This window comes from Oncorhynchus clarkii, chromosome 33 (assembly GCF_045791955.1).
Source record: "Oncorhynchus clarkii lewisi isolate Uvic-CL-2024 chromosome 33, UVic_Ocla_1.0, whole genome shotgun sequence".
NCBI classification, from domain to species: domain Eukaryota; kingdom Metazoa; phylum Chordata; class Actinopteri; order Salmoniformes; family Salmonidae; genus Oncorhynchus; species Oncorhynchus clarkii.
The window spans coordinates 14,103,627-14,116,092 of NC_092179.1; positions in this window are offsets into that span (position 1 = coordinate 14,103,627).

The following is a 12,466-nucleotide window of genomic DNA, read 5'->3' on the forward strand; positions in this document are numbered from 1 at the left end:
CATTGAATGGCTAATGTATGGTTGGTGAAATATGAATTATAATGGACTGTACTTGACAATGCTAAGCACTTTAAATGCATTCTGTGCTGCCTTGCTGTGTGGGGTGATCGGGGTAAAATGGTTCGGGGTGGGGTCTGATTCTGAACACTAAAGGCCATATTGTCTATGGAGATGTGATCCTTATGTGCCTGAATAAAACAATGTTTCAGCAGTTGATAAGTTGCCTTCTGTTTTTGCATGGCACTACCTCTTCACTTGTAGTGGTTGGTCCATCCATTTAGTTAGCAGTAGGCTATGGCATTGTATCTCACTTTATAAATGCATTTTAGATGCTGTACAGTTCTGCATCCTAATGTACAGTCCATGCGGAAAGGAGCGTATTAGTTTTTCCAAAGGATATATTGTCATCTCTGTATGGTTTGAAATGTCACTTCACATAGCACCTCAGCCTACAGATCACAGTGAATTTATTACTGTCTGAGTAGTTGGCTATTCCTACAGGTATAATTACACTTAAATGTAAAATCTTAGGCTAGTGACAAAAGGATACTAGCAAATGGTAAGAAATACCGCACGTGTGTAAAGTCACTAGCATATCCCATGCACACTAAAAGTACAATAGCTTTGAACTCTTTCAGTACAGCAGAGAAAGAGGCCAAGTGACCGAGACAACTGGTCCCAAAATCTGTCTTCTGCAACATGAATTTCTAAAAATGTTATGCTCACCAAGCAACAAGTTATTGTATGGCGGTCAATGAGTGTCAAATGTGGAGTGTGCCTGTTCACACACACCTGCCCTCTCATTGGCTAGGCTGGTCCCACGTGATCTTGCCGCCTCTCAACTGCCTTCCCTTTATGACACTTCTTTCTGTTTAGAGCGACCACTGAGTATCTGGTTAATATAATGGATCATCTGTCTATCAGTGCATTTATATGGTGTTGAGTACATTGTATTTAATTGTAAATCACATTTTATAGGGTATGAATAATGTGACAACACTTCTACTTGAGAATAATGCATCTCAAATGCTGGTGGTGTTCCCCTGCTCAGACGAAGAGGCATTCCAGACTAAGGAGATTACCTCTAACATTTTTGGCAGTTAAATATAACAAAACATAAAATGCAATTGTTAACAAATTTGTTCACTAGCATGATCACTGTACTTTTAGTTTATGGTTTGCCATTAGCCAATCGGTGTTCAAAGCACATGAATGCTGCCTAACATATAGGTGGCGTTCCCCTGCTTAGAGGTTGCATGCATCAAAACAATGGTTGCGCGCCACGTCATCGACTGTGCTATCGACGGCCAGATTGCTGTAACGTGGTTAGCTGATACGTAAAATACCTTTCCAGGTGTAAGATCTGGCATGTGTCTGCAACATCTGGGCAGAGGAACGTGCCCAAAATGTGGCATGCTGATACATAAAATACCTATCCAGGGATTGAAAAATCTGCCAGTCGTCAGCAAAGTCTAAGCAGAGAATTAGTTAAGTAACATGTCTGATCTGCAGAATATGCTTATATAATTGAACTGTTGATCTCGTTATTAGAATGTCTCCCTTCGGATTCTGGTGTTGGCAGCTGCACTTCCTCATATGGGCCTCAGTCACATGTCCCTGTTGCTATGCAGAATATCAGAAAGAGAATAGGGCAAAGGAGGTCAGAAGGGAACATTGTTTCCATAGGTGAATATGTATCTAATATAAACCATGTGAAGGGATGGTGTGAGTAATGGGGAACCAATCACTTGTCTCCACAATGTCTGTGCGTCAGTCTCTCCTTGGGCCTTGGGGGAGATTATCCTCTCCCCTGGTTTCTTTTTTTAGCAAGGTGGAGACTAAGTAACGAAATATGTCCTTTTGTGTTCTTAGTACTGAACAAAATAACAAGTTCTTTATACTGGAGGCCAAGTCCTGGCATAGGATGTGTGGGGTCGGTGTTTGGAACCATCTGAGGTTGCACCTACAGTGGGGGGAAAAAGTATTTAGTCAGCCACCAATTGTGCAAGTTCTCCCACTTAAAAAGATGAGAGAGGCCTGTAATTTTCATCATAGGTACACTTCAACTATGACAGACAAAATGAGGGAAAAAAATCCAGAAAATCACATTGTAGGATTTTTAAAGAATTTATTGGCAAATTTTGGTGGAAAATAAGTATTTGGTCACCTACAAACAAGCAAGATTTCTGGCTCTCACAGACCTGTAACTTCTTCTTTAAGAGGCTCCTCTGTCCTCCACTTGTTACCTGTATTAATGGCACCTGTTTGAACTTGTTATCAGTATAAAAGACACCTGTCCACAACCTCAAACAGTCACACTCCAAACTCCACTATGGCCAAGACCAAAGAGCTGTCAAAGGACACCAGAAACAAAATTGTAGACCTGCACCAGGCTGGGAAGACTGAATCTGCAAAAGGTAAGCAGCTTGGTTTGAAGAAATCAACTGTGGGAGCAATTATTAGGAAATGGAAGACGTACAAGACCACTGATAATCTCCCTCGATCTGGGGCTCCACGCAAGATCTCACCCCGTGGGGTCAAAATGATCACAAGAACGGTGAGCAAAAATCCCAGAACCACACGGGGGGACCTAGTGATTGACCTGCAGAGAGCTGGGACCAAAGTAACAAAGCCTACCATCAGTAACACACTACGCCGCCAGGGACTCAAATCCTGCAGTGCCAGACGTGTCCCCCTGCTTAAGCCAGTACATGTCCAGTCCCGTCTGAAGTTTGCTAGAGAGCATTTGGATGATCCAGAAGAAGATTGGGAGAATGTCATATGGTCAGATGAAACCAAAATATAACTTTTTGGTAAAAACTCGTCGTGTTTGGAGGACAAAGAATGCTGAGTTGCATCCAAAGAACACCATTCCTACTGTGAAGCATGGGGCTGGAAACATCATGCTTTGGGGCTGTTTTTCTGCAAAGGGACCAGGACGACTGATCAGTGAAAAGGAAAGAATGAATGGGGCCATGTATCATGAGATTTTGAGTGAAAACCTCCTTCCATCAGCAAGGGCATTGAAGATGAAACGTGGCTGGGTCTTTCAGCATGACAATGATCCCAAACACACCGCCCGGGCAACGAAGGAGTGGCTTCGCAAGAAGCATTTCAAGGTCCTGAAGTGGCCTAGCCAGTCTCCAGATCTCAAGCCCATAGAAAATCTTTGGAGGGAGTTGAAAGTCCGTGTTGCCCAGCAACAGCCCCAAAACATCACTGAATATGTTTGGCTGCACATCTGATTGAGAAATGACTAAACTGAAAAGAAATTGTATTATGAAGCCAAGATAAGTGACATAACCTATAGTGGAAAAAAAAGCTTCCGAATACTTTAAAGGAAATTATGGACAGACTAAATTAACTAATTGAATCAGATTGCTCATTTATCACAACCTTTTGATGGTGCCAATTAAATAATTACTACTTCATTGGCAAACGTAGGCATGAAATGCCAACAACAAACTGAGCCATGCTATTCATGCATGAAATACCTAATGAAAGAAATGTGCAATTTAAAATTAGTTAGTTTGGGTCAGATGGAAAAATGTATTGTCAATAAATGAGAAACTACCTGGTATTGACAATTTAGATGGAAAGCTACTGAGGATGGTAGCCTCACAGCCGGCAAGGCCTCCGCCTGTGGCTGCAGATTGACAGGGGCGGCCTATTCTGAGCTAAACTGACCAAGACTCACCTCAAACACAGAAAACCTCACAATTCTGCCCCAAAACAATGACAATTTCTCTCAACCAGTGGCATATGGACTTTCTACGTGATTGCTGATGCAGCCCTTTGATAGGCAGTGGCCACTTTGTCAAAGGCAGGGGAGCCAAACAACGCGCTCTAGGTACTCGTTGTGGCGGGCCGGGCGCCTGCAGGCTGACTTTGGTCATCAGTTGCACTGTGTTTCCTCCAACACATTGGTGTGGCTGGCTTCCGGGTTAAGCTGGCGGGTCTTAAATAGCGAGCATGACTCCACCTTCGCCTCTCCCGAGCTTGTTGGGGAGTTGCAGCGATGAGACGATCGCAATTGGATGTCACGAAATTGGGGAGATTGTGGGAGCTGTGCTGTTAGATTTCAGTGCAGCCTTTTGATATTATGAACCACGTGTTAAAAAAAACGTATGGCTTTTCAACCTCTGCCATTTCATGGATTCAGATGTTATTAAACACGTCAAGTGTGGTGTGCCCTCTACTCTTCTATTTTTACTAATGACCTGGCATTAAACAAAGCCTGTGTGTATGTACGCTGATGATTCAACCCCATATGCTCAATTTGACTTGCCTAGTTAAATAAAAGGTTACACATCCACAGCTAGTGAAATCACTGCAACCCTAAACAAAGCGTTTTAGTCCGTTTTAGAATGGGTGACCAGTAATAAACTAGTCTGGAACATCTAAGAGCATTGTATTTGGTACAAATCGTTCCCTAAATTCTAGACCTCATTGAATCTGATCATTAATAACGTTTCTGTTGAGGAGGCTAAATTACTTTGTGTTACCTTGGATTGTAAACTGTCATGGTCAAAACATATTGATTCAATGGCTGTAAAGATGGGGAGAGGTCTGTCTGTGATTATAGATGCTCTTCTTTTTTGACACCACACTCCACAAAGCAAGTCCTGCAGGATCTAATTTAATCTTGATTATTGCCCAGTTGTATGGTCAGAGGCACGTCTTGCTCTTCAGTGTAATCAGAGGGTTAATATCAATACTATGCATGCCAGTCTCTCTTGGCTAAAGGTAGAGGAGACATTGACTGCATCACTTTTCTTTCAATTGGGAGTGTTATATTCAAAATTGTTTGCATAGTCAACTTACACACAGCTCTGACACACACTTACCTCACCAGACATGCCACCAAATTCAAGAAAACGTACAGTATTATATAGAGCCATCATTGCAAGGTTCCATCTCAGAAGTGGGCAGCAAATCTGTTTTTTTAAAAACAGATAAAGCAACACCTAATTACACAATACTGCTCCCCTATTTGACTTAGATATTTTGTGTGTATATGCTGATATGTAGGCTGTGTGACATTTTAAATGTATGTACACTGGGTCACACATGTGTTTACATCCATGTTATTGAGCATTTCCCATGATAATCCATCCACCTGACAGGTGTGGCATATCAATAAAATGATTAAACAGCATGATCAATACACAGGTACATCATTAAACAGTTACACCTGTGTACATACATCGCTTCCAACGCCGTTTTAGAGAGTTTGGCAGTACATCCAACCGGACTCACAACTGCAGACCACGTGTATGGCGTTGTGTTGGAGTGGTTTGCTGATGTCAACGTAGTGAACAGTGTCCCATGGTCGCGGTGGGATTATGGTATGGGCAGGCATAAACTACGGACAACAAACACAATTGCAATTAATCGATGACAGTGTTAATGCACAGACATACCGTGACGAAATCCTGAGGCCCATTGTCGTGCCATTCTTCCGCTGTAATCCCCTCACGTTTCAGCATGCTAATGCACTGCTCCATGTCGCAAGGATCTGTACACAATTCCTGGAGGGTGACAATGTCGCAGTTCTTCCATGGCCTGCATACTCCCCAGGCAGGTCACCCGTGGAGTATGGTACGTACAGGTTGTCTACATTACAACCAGAAACACAATGAATATGATTTATATGCTGTATTATGCTAAAGTGTAATAGTAACCCCCCCCATTCTGTTTTACAGGCATGTAAATATCGGTTCCCTAAGGACCACGCTGTCATCAACTGTTTTATTGTTTTTAATGTGTTTTATGGACTCTTGAAAGATGAGTCCCAATTAGGACTAAAATATCCTAATAAAATGTTTTGTGAAGGCTGCCCATGTTATTTTCGATCAACTTTATTTGTACTAAATAGATTATAGTACTACTTGATGACAACCCAAGTGTATTTCTACTTGCTCAAATGGCCCCACTAAAAGTATAGTAAGTGTGGCCTACTTATAAGTAGGACTGAGCATTGACTGCAAGCTCAACGTTAAATTGCATTCAATTCTACTCCAGGCAGAAATGAGTGTTTGAGTCAGGAAAGTTCTCTCGAACTCTACATGTCAGAATAGAATGTTGAATAAAGGCTGACAGAATGATGCAGGGGAAACATAAAAGAAATGTGCAGATCTATAGCTCATCTCATGCTGTTCTACACATTTTGCGTTTACAGAATTTAGCACTTTTAAAGCTGAAAACTACTTGTTGACTGAGGGCACAGGATTGTTTGCTAAATGCAGACCAGCCAACTACGCATTGGCAGTGACACGCATTTGACCCTCTTCTCACGCACTCAATTTATCTCACGCTTTGAAAAGTACTACTTTTATTTAACTAATTCGTCCATTTTATATAGTCGGCGCGTAAACTTTTCTTCTGCGCTCCAATCTTTTTGAAATCTGCGCCTGCAATTTATCACGTGCGTAACCTCATCATTTTCCTGTCTTGCCACAGCACTGTGAACCACGGCACATTGAAGCATATGATTGGTCTAGTTAAGTAAGGGATTGGATGCATGTTTTAAAGAAATGCCTCAATATTGGAGATCAAGAACGTTATCTGCTCAGTTGATAAAACTGTGAAAAGAATATCTCTATGTACAATATTGTCAAAGTTAGGTTGTTACTCCCGTCCCTATTGCATAAGGCAGCCTTTTGACAGCATGTCCTAAAGTCGATTTCGTGATTGGCATTTAGGCTGTGACAACGAAAAGGCAGCAGACAGACCTACAGTAAGTTTTAGCAGGGACGTTTGGTAGGGTGACCTGATTTGTAGCTATGTACATTTTGTCTTTGTGCTCTGGGAAGGAAGTCAGCAGGAACTAAATTAATTCCAAACTCTACTAAAGGAGAGCTCTGAATACCTCAAATTCACCATGCAGATTGATGAGTGATAAATAAACTACCTGGATTTATGGATCATCGAAGAGAAGGACGCATTATGGGCAGACTAATACACAAAGCCCACAGACTGGAGTACCTTGCTATGTGTGGATAGTATGCATCCCCTTCCCCTCAAGAATGGTCTACCATCTAGCCAGTTATGCAGGGTCAAATCATTCTGTGGCCACAAGACAGATTTTGACAGCAATGCTAAAAAAAATAACAGCTAAATTCAAAATGAGGCTACAAAGACAACTCTTGATGCTGCAATGACATATCTCAAACTAAGAATTACTAAAAACTTGGAAGAAAAACAACGCTTCGGTCTTTTGCACTGAGTACACCAAGGGTTCAGAGAAAATGAAAGCAATCCTGAAAAAGCACTGGCATATTCTGCAATCAGACAAAATTTAACACCTTTTCAAGGAACCCCCACTGGTGGTCTAGAAGCATGGTCGCAATATTGGACATAACTTGGTGAGATCTGACAAGCCCACTCAGACACTCTTGACACCCATTCCAAATGGGAATGACACATGTTCATTTGCACAGTGCAATTAAAAACATCCTTCAGACAACCACATACAGGTTGAAAAATCCCTGTTAGGGGTATCATCTCATGCAAGACCAAGGGAGTAATCTATCATCACCTGTTCATGTGGAAAAGCCTACGTAGGACAAGTGAAAATGCAGGTAAAACAACGCATAGCTGAACACCACCTCAATCAGGTGTAAAAACATTGACTATCCAGTAGCAGCTCACTTTGTTGAAGCTAACCATCCCATCCTCCCTCAAATACACAGGCATTGAGCATGTTGCTCTACCAAGGAGAGGAGGTAACATGGAGATCCTACTATTACAAAGGGAGGCTCACTGAATATCTAAAAACATTGACCCCTAGTGGTCTGATTATTGACTTTGATCTCATGGCCTTATGAACAATTCTTTATTTTATGAACAAGTCGTATAAATTAATATATTCTGTCTACAACCTATTAGCATACACCTAATATGTTCCCTCTGATGCTTATTATACATTAAGGTTGAACCAAAATATGACATGTAACAAATTAAATGGTATGCAAAACAAATATGTGACATTGAATTAAACAATGTGTATGTTGATACTAATAGTATGTACAATATTCAATTCTGTTTCTATATAACAATAGCCTAATATATTTAATATGCCAGAAACTATTTTTTTTTTAACAGTTTCACTAATTCATTCTAATTAACTTAATCATTATGACACACCCCTCACTATTGTCATTGGTTGCACTAATTGCACTGTTTGTCTACATAACCTGGTTAAAGTATTCATGACATTACCCTGTAGAAGGCACAGTGATGCCGAAATGTTGGTTTCCCAATAAATTACTGGGAGTTTATATATGGAGTGTGCGACTCTCTATTTTGATAGTTTATTCACCGTTAGTCAGCACCTCCACACAAACACATTTTTCTGGGTGTGTGCCAGCTCATGTTTTTTGTTCTACCTATATCCCCCCACTAGAATCCCCACATTAATGAAGACAACTTCTTCATCCTGGAATGGGAAATCAATCATTTCCAGGCCCAGGGACATGTACTAGTCTGTAGCGACCTAAATGCAAGAACTGGACAAGAACCTGACACCCACAGCACACAGGGGGACAAACACCTGCCTGGAGGTGACAGCATTCCCTCCCCCATATGCCCCCTTAGGCACAACTATGACAACATAACCAACAAAAACGGGTCACATCTCCTACAGCTCTGTCGCACGCTGGGTATGTATATAGTCAATGGTAGGCTTCGAGGGGACACCCATGGTTGGTACACCTATAGCTCATCTCTTGGCAGTAGTACTGTAGACATCTGACCTCAATCCAGAGTCTCTGAGCGTTCACAGTCAGCCCACTGACACCCCTATCAGATCCCAGCAAAATCATAGTCTACTTGAACAGAGCAATACTCAATCATGAGGCATCAAAGCCAAAGGAACTGAATAATATTAAGAAATGCTATAGATGGAAGGAATGTAGTGTGGAAACTTACCAAAAAACAATTAGGCAACAACACATTCAATCCCTTTTAGACAACTTCCTGGACAAGACGTTCCACTGTAATAGTGAAGGTGTAAACTTGGCATTAGAAAATCTAAACTGTATATTTGACCTCTCAGCTTCCCTATCAAATCTAAACATTTCAAACAGAAAACCGAAGAAAATGAACAACAATGACAAATGGTTTGATGAAGAATGCAAAAACCTAAGAAAGAAATTGAGAAACCTATCCAACCAAAAACATAGAGACCCAGAAAACCTGAGTCTACGCCTTCACTATGGTGAATCCCTAAAACAATACAGAAATACACTACGGAAAAAGAAGCAACAGCATGTCTGAAATCAGCTCAATGTAATTGAAGAATTCATAGACTCTAACCACTTCTGGGAAAATTGGAAAACTCTAACCAAACAACACAAAGAGATATCTATCCAAGTGGAGATGTATGGGTCAATCTTTTTGGCCCTATAACAAAGAACAAACAGTAAAAACATATACATGATCAAATAAAAATATTAGAATCAACTATTAAAGACTGAATGAACTACAGGACAAAATATAAACGCTCCAGCCCAAAAAAGGCCTGTGGTGTTGATGGTATCCTCAATGAAATTATAAAATATATCTTAAACTCTTTAACATCATCCTTAGCTCTGGCATCTTCCCCACTTATTGGAACATAGGACTGATCACCGCAATCCGCAAAAGTGGAGACAAATTTTGATCCCAATAACTACAGTGGGATATGCGTCAACAGCAACCTTGAGAAAATCCTCTGCATTATCATTAACAGCAGACTCGTACATTTCCTCAGTGAAAACAATGTACTGAGCAACTGTCAAATTGGCTTTTTACCAAATTACAATACGACAGACCACATATTCACCCTGCACACCCCAATTGACAAATAAACAAACCAAAACAAAGGCAAAGTCTTCTCATGCTTTGTTGATTTCAAAAAAGCCTTCGACTCAATTTGGCATGAGGGTCTGCTATACAAATTGATGTTGGGGGAAAAACACAAGACATTGTACAATCCATGTACACAAACAAGTGTACGGTTAAAATGGGCAAAAATCACGCACATTTCTTCCCAAAGGGCCGTGGGGTGAGACAGGGATGCAGCTTAAGCCCCACCCTCTTCAACATATATATCAACGGATTGGCGAGGACACTAGCACAGTCTCCAGTAGCCGGCCTCACCCTACTAGAATCTGTCTACTATTTGCTGATGATCTGGTGCTTCTGTCACCAACCAAGGAGGGCCTACAGCAGCACCTAGATCTTCTGCACAGATTCTGCCAGACCTGGGCCCTGACAGTAAATCTTAGTAAGACAAAAATAATGGTGTTCCAAAAAAGTCCAGTCGTCAGGGCCCCAAAGATAAATTCCATCTAGACACCTTTGCCCTAGAGCAAACAAAAAACTATACATTACATACCTTGACCTAAACATCAGCGCCACAGGTAACTTCCACAAAGCTGTCCACGAGCTGAGAGACAAGGCAAGAAGGGCCTTCTATGCCATCAAAAAGGAACATAAATCTGGATCTGGCTAAAAATACTTGAATCAGTTATAGAACTCATTGCCCTTTTATGGTTGTAAGGTCTGGAGAAGAGTCCCCTTAGCATGCTGGTCCTTGGGCTCTGTTCACAAACAGACCTTACAGAGCCCAAGGACAGCAAAACAATTAGACCCAACCAAATCTTGAGAAAACAAAAAGATTATTACTTAACACATTGGAAAGAATTAACAAAGAAACAGAGCAAACTAGAATGCTATTTGGCCCTAAACAGTGAGTACACAGTGGCAGAATAACTGACCACTGTGACTGACCCAAACTTAAGGAAAGCTTTGACTATGTACAGACTCAGTGTGCATAGCCTTGCTATTGAGAAAGGCCGCTGTAGGCAGACCTGGCTCTCAAGAGAAGACAGGCTATGTGCACACTGCCCACAAAATGAGGTGGGAACTGAGCTGCACTTCCTAACCTCCTGACAAATGTATGACCATACTAGAGACACATATTTCCCTCAGATAACACAGATCCACAAGAATTTGAAAACAAATTTTGATAAACTCCCATATCTACTGGGTGAAATACCACAATGTGCCATCACAGCAGCAAGATTTGTAACCTGTTGCCACAAGAAAAGGGCAACCAGTGAAGAACAAACATCATTGTAAATACAACCAATATTTATGTTTATGTAACAGTTTAGCTTCTGTCCCTCTCCTCACCCCTACCTGGGATCAAACCAGGGACCCTCTGCACACATTGACAACAGCCACCCTCGAAGCATCGTTACCCATCGCTCACAGCCCTTGCAGAGCAAGGGGAACAACTACTTCAAGGTCTCAGAGCGAGTGATGTCACCAATTGAAACACTATTAGCACGCACCCCACTAACCATTTCACACCGGTTACACTCACCCCCCTTTTGACCTCCCCCTTTTCCACAGCAACCAGTGATCCGGGTCACGGCACCAATGTAACAGTTTAGCTTTCGTCCCTCTCCTCGCCCCTACCTCGGCTTGAACCAGGGACCCTCTGCACACATTGACAACAGCCACCCTTGAAGCATCGTTACCCATCGCTCCACAAAAGCGGATTAAGCGGCACTTGCAGAGCAAGGGGAACAACTGCTTCAAGGTCTCAGAGCGAGTGACGTCACTGATTGAAAGTCTATTAGCGCGCACCCCGCTAACTTGCTAGTCATTTCACATCGGTTAAATTGACTTATTTTCCCTTTTGTACTTTAACTATTTGCACAGCATTACAACACTGTATATAAACACATAATGACATTTGAAATGTTTTTATTATTTAGAAACTTCTATAAGCGTAATGTTTACTGTTCATTTGTATTGTTTATTTCACTTTTGTTTATTATCTACTTCACTTGCTTTGTCAATGTTAACATATGTTTCCCATGCCAATAAAGCCATTGCGTTGAATTGAAATGAACATTCAATTCTCTGGCAACAGCTCTGGTGGACAAATTTGTTCACAAAATTGGAGAGAAATAAGCTTTTTGTGCTTATGGAACATTTCTGCAATCTTTTATTTCAGCTCAGGACCAACACTACATGATGCGTTTACATTTTTGTTTTGTATATTTTTTCAGTCATTCGTGGGCAGTTTTGAATAAGAAATACTAGGCAACTCATAAACACCATATTTTCTAGAGTAAGATGATGGCAAGAGTCTTCAACCAGTAGGCATAAACCACCTGAATATTGATATTCATTAGATTTCTCTTGAAGGTTTGGTGATTTTGAGAAATGAATTGTTATAACAAGAACATTTTCAAACACCCAGCACTTGGTAAACATGGATCAGTGGTGGCCAACCCTTCTGAAGAGCAAGCATGATTTTATTCCAGCCCTTTTTAAAGTGATAGTTCACCCAAACTACAAAATGTTTGTGTCCTTACCTTGAAAGCAGTCTATGGACAAGGAGACTGCAATCTATGATTTGGTTACCCACTGCCATCAACCGTTAAAATTTCCTGGCCAAAATCTT